Consider the following 6,152-nt stretch of genomic DNA (forward strand, 5'->3'; position numbering starts at 1 on the left):
CATTTCCCACATTAGAATGACCAAACTTTATTTCAGAGAAATGTCTATTTATCTGTAAAGATGGACAACAATGCAGGACATCTTTATAGTTTATAAATTAATTTCTAAATAACTTTTATATTCTATTCGACATATTTTTGCATACTGCTCCCAATTAGTATGCACATTTTCTTGGAACTTATAACTCATTTACCAAATACTTGCTGTGTCTAAATGTTCTATATGCATCTCCTCCGAATGTCCTACATACAAGTCTAGTATTATGATATTTGCTGACAGTCTCCATTTACAATGAATGTATTCATCATGACAAATATGTATGTTATATTCTATAATGTCTGCAGAAATCAATGCTGCCATTTTTTAATTCCATAGAGTTTTCTCATTTATCTGATTGAATAAACTGACTTAACATTAATTACTCCTACTTTGCATTTGCATACTGGTGCATTTGCGTCCTTGACTATATCACATCTCACATAGACAGTTTTGTAAAAAGGAGAATCAACATTTAAAATACATTACTTTAAAACCATGTTTTGGCTAGCTTTTCTGTTTTTTATTCTTGTGCACACTGAATTTAGTACACTATATTTTTCTATTCACTTACCAAAGCTGGTGACATTTTTTGGAGTTTATCACCAGAGGCTTATGATCAAATACTAAAATAAATTTCCATTTACACCTTAATTCTATAATATTTGTAAAATTTCCATCAGAATCCATGATTTTTCATTTTTCTATTTTAAAAAAGATGTATTTATTCTTATTAGAGAGGCAGATTAACAGACAGAAGAAGAGAGAGAGAAAGATCTTCCATTCATTGATTTACTCTCCAAATGCCTCAACAGGCAGAGATGAGCCAACCTGAAGCCAGGAGACAGAAGCTCTTTCCGAGTCTCCCATTCGGATGTAGGATCTCAAGGCTTTGGGTCATCCTCTGCTATCCTCCAAGGCCATAAGCTGGTTGGGAAGTGGAGCAACCAGGACATGAACCAGTATCCACATTGAATACTGACACTTGCAGGCAGAGGATTACATAGTTGAGTCTTTGCTCCGACCTTATATTCATAACTAATACAAAAATACATATTTTACTTTATTAAAACCTAATGGTTAATCAACTGAAAAAATTGTCATATGAACTATTTAGTTTACAATGATTGTTACTTAAAATAGCAGATACTAAATCAAATTATAAAAAAAAACCACATAGAAATGGAAGTTTACACATCAATCTGGTCAAATATCAATGAAATACTTAACCTATTTTAAATCTCATGGTGAAACTGGAACTCAGATTATAACTGTTGTTTCATTTGTTTTCTTTTTCAAGATTGTGCTTAAAAGATAGCACTTCCACCACTATCCCAGGTGTGTCCTTCCTTGGAGCCCTTTCCTGTCACTATGGCAAGAGACTTCTCTCTTTATTAATAAATCTTGCTTTGCACACTGAAAAAATAATAAGTCAAACTATAATGAATCAAAACTGATTTTTCCCTTCAATTTGAAATGCAGCCAACTGCGATTTTACTACCTGTTTCAGAATTATTTACAAAGTCATAAAGAGCCTTACCTATACTTGTGCTGAAAAAATTATGGTAATTTTGAACTCAGAGTAGTGAGAACCATCCAGTCGTTGCATATCTCCTAACGGCTTTCCAGAATGTCTTCAATTTAGAGACAAAATCAGAAAATGACTAAATGGGTAAATTATAACTGTATTGAAGTATTTCTGTTAAGTATGCATTTTTGTATTTTAATACTGCAATATAAATGAGTTAGAAACCAGTCTTAATATTCTAACTTCACTGACATTTTATAGTAGCTGATTGGCCACATGACATTCTTTTTTTAAGCAAATTAAGACTTTAAATCATTTGAGAATAAATTATGAAAATCTAGGACACTGGCTTTACCAATAGGTCATTGACAACAATTACATTAGCCTCCTTGATTCTAAAGGGATTTCCTCGGCATCGGAAAGAGTATTTCTGCAAAGGCTCCTAAACTGAGAGGAATGGCTCACATGTAAAAAGTGTTATTATCATCCAAGTTTTATTCAGAAAATCACATTGTAATTAGTACAACGTAAAGCAAGTTCTTAATATGTATTGTATAATTTCCTTTGAACAAACAGCTACATTTCCCTTTGCTAAATATCACTTAATATCTCTTATGGAAAAAAAAAAAAACCAAAATTATTAATTGCCTTAAAATTATTTGCTCAGGCTCCCTAGCTATGAAGGAAATATGAACGAAGACCACGTTGACGTTCCACCTACCTCCAGCAAGATCGATCTATATTCAGAACTCTAGTAACACCTGCTGGTGTGGATGCGGAAGAAAGGTACTCTGTTACACTGTGGAATGTAGGCTAGTGGAGCCACTATGAAAATCAGTATGAGGAGTGTTCAGACAACTGAAAATGGATCTACCATATGAACCAAGAATCCCACTTCTGGGATTACATTCAAATAAAATCCACGCTGCATATGAAAAAGTGACCTGTAGCCCTATATTTACAGCAGCACAATCTATTTTAATAGCAAAGACATGAAAACAAGCCAGATTCTTGTCAAAAGAGGAATGGATAAAGAAACTGTGGTACATCTACCTCATGGAATACTACTGAGCCTTTAAAGAAGAATTCAATTCTATCATTTGGATCAAAAGGGTCTCACTAGAGAACGTTATGCTCAGTGGTACAAACCAAATCCAAAATAACAAATATCACATGTTTCTGATACAAGGCAGCATTCATGCAGATATTAAGGTGAGCAGATATATACATGTATTCTCATAGAGGGACTGTGCAATGGAGACTAGCATAGACTAGACTGTTTCTGAAGGACGATAGCATTTTAATAAAATGGGATAACAGTGGGGAGAGGGAAGGATGGATGAAAAGAGGAATCCCTCTGCCAGTGGAACCATACCATGAAAAATAAAAGTATTGAGCTGGCCAAAAAAAGAGAGAAATATATGTGATATATATACATATATGTGTGTGAGTGAGAAATACATATATCACATATATTTATATATATAAACATATACAATATATTAAAATGTATTATATAATATATAATCAGTATATAATATATTATATGGGTACATTATGTCACACATATTTTATATATAAACACATATATGTATTATATGACACATAATATGTAGTACATGTGTTGTATAATATATAACATATATAAACATATATACTATTCAGCCACAATAAAGGATGAAAAGTCTGTCTTTCAAAACAAAATTGATTCTATTGGAGACTCTTAGGCTTAGTGATATAAGCCAGAACCAACAACAGTAATGTCATGGGTTTTCTCTGACTTACGGTAATTAACTGATAGAGTACTAAAAAATTGGTGTCAGTGAAATTAACATTTGAAATTTTTTTATTGTTTATATTTTTTCCAGTTTTCCTCAGGAGCAGTGCTTTTTTAAAAAAATTACAGCTAAATTCTTTGTTTAGCAGAGAATTAAACTTGCATATAAATTGAAAGTATATAATTGCAAATATTAACAGAAAAATAAGCAAGAAAAGAGGAGGGGGATTAGGATCAGAGAAGGCAGGGGAAGTGGAAGTGTGGATTATCATTATTTCTTAAACTGCACATATGAAATATATGAAATGTGTCCCCTTTGTTTAAGTAAACTAATTTTTAAGGCAAATAATAGTTTGATTTGAAATATTAAAAATATTTCTTGAGTAGCTACATCACATCAGAGAATGGATTTTTACAAACCTTTTATTTTATTAGATCTTTTGTTAGAAGACAAATATATAATTCACTCTTAATTCAGCAATTAAAAAATGGATGTAATTCATATATAGCTAAACTATAATACATGGTTACTCATTAAAAATATCAAAGTTTCTTATAGTTTTAAAAGATGATTTTCATTTAAAAAAGAAAACTTGTCAAATAAAAAACATGCTGAATACTGTCATGCATGTCTAACTTAAGCTTCTTTATTGCAGTAATTTGCTTATAAATGATGAATGTAATTATTTTCCAGGCAGTTGCATGTCTACATACTGAGCTCATCGATTGATCATGCAAGTGTTTGGTGACAAAAACTGCTGCCATATTGTTTCTGCATTGTGGTCATTAATTTTTATTTCATGGCAGATATTTTTATTGAATAAAGAGGAACATGTATTTACTCAGTAATGCATCGTGTTATGTTAACTTTTTATTCACAACAGGAACCACTTATAGATAAGTTAAATTTATGTATCCATGGAATGACTATTGCATATAGTTGTCATTTATTGGCAGATTCATTGCTGTAGGTGAACTTCTTAGCGCTTCAGTGTACTAACTAACCAAATCTCACATTCTCACAAGGCATGTTATATTGCCCTATTGGCATATAGCTTATGTTTAATAAAATTCACCCATTTTTCATAAGAAAATCAGATATTTTACAAACTGCACACAGATGGTCTCCTGCCATTCTCAACTTTTACAAGATTGTCGTTACTTCAAAACATCCTCAAGTACGGCTGCAGTTAATATTTACTTCCAACCTGGCTCCAGATAATCTCTAATCCTCTGTCACTATAGTTTTATCTTTGCTAAAATTTAATCACAACAGTAACATGCAGTTTATAGTCTTCAGTGTCTTACTCCTCTTATTTAATTTAGAAATTTGTCTACATGTTTTGGTGTTATCAGCAGCTCGTTGCTTCTCAATTTTTACTAAGTCTATACTAGTATTAACTTACTTGTGCTGCTGAAACTTGACTCTATGAACATTTCTGTTTGACATTAAGATGCTGCTGCTGATGACAATGGTAATAAGCTTTGCCTATTATGGGAGCTGGAGGAACAGTGCAGAAGCATAGGGCTTCTCTACCTATCATTCCTTTACTCTTGCTTCAATAGCACAACTACAAGTGGAAAGTGTGGTAGCTATTCCAGTGCACTCATTTGCAGCAATTTTGTTGCTAGAATCACTTCAGTTGTAAGCTTACTAATGCATGATCCTGGCTCATAGCTTTCTTAGTGGATTGTCTGGGTTGCTCATAGTTTTCTTAGTGGATTGCCAGGATAGTATTTGGATGCTTAATGATTCAGATTAGTTACTGAGAATAGCCCAAGAAAACAAACTTGTCAATATGGGATTATAAATGGGTTTGGACCTTGTACCTATAGTTAATCAACCTACAACTTGTAATATCAATTGAAGCAAATGCTTTGGAAACTCGAGGGACTTAATCACTGGACCAATATTTCAGTATCAATTACTACAAGAAATGTAGTGTAAGATGATCTCTGAGTACACTAGAGGCTTCCAGAAAGAAAATGATACACAAAATGCTCATTTCTTGTCAGCTCAGATCATAATTGTTAGGATGTTGACAATGTTCCTTTCCACAGATTAATGGCTCAGTAAGAACGCACAGATATATTCCCTTTCTAAGAATTCCTGAAACTAAACCAGAAGTTCCTGTTTTCCAAGCAAGCATAAAATCTGCCCTACTGAAGCCATTGGGAAAACGCTAGACTACCTCCAGATCTGATTTTTACCCATAAAACCATACAATACAGGGGAAGTCAGCTCCTAGTTTTGTTCTGGAAAAGGAAAGACATTATTACATTTTGTTTTATTATTTTTCTTAGATCTATCAAGGAAAAAAAAGAGTTTGAAGAACAATAAAATTTTCAAATGTTTACCTAGAGCAATTTTAAAAAGACTGAAATAAATAAGACCAGAAAGAAAGCAGATTTTACAACTGATACTGTGGAGGTAAAAAGGAATGTGAGATGACCAGCAACATAAAACATAACAAGACCGAGTCACAAAGAAACAGAAAATCCGAATAAACTTTTAACAAGTAAGGAGATTGAATAGTAAAAAAAACTCTATGAAGAAAAAAAAATGGGACCATATGGTCACACTAATTAATTCAACCAAACATGTAAAGAATAGTTAACTCCAGTCCTTCTTTATCTCTTAAAAAAAAAAAAGAGGAAGAAAACACTTTTAAATTTGTGTGATGGAGCTAAATCATGATGCCACATCCATTCAGAAAAATGCAAGCAAAGAAATTACAGACATCATTCTAAATCACAACAGAGTGACCCTTAAAAAACAGTGATTTTGTTTTTAATTAAGAAGATTGCCAT

This window comes from Ochotona curzoniae, unplaced genomic scaffold (assembly GCF_017591425.1).
Source record: "Ochotona curzoniae isolate NIBS_2020 unplaced genomic scaffold, NIBS_Ocur_1.0 contig_3498, whole genome shotgun sequence".
Classification (NCBI taxonomy): Eukaryota; Metazoa; Chordata; class Mammalia; order Lagomorpha; family Ochotonidae; genus Ochotona; species Ochotona curzoniae.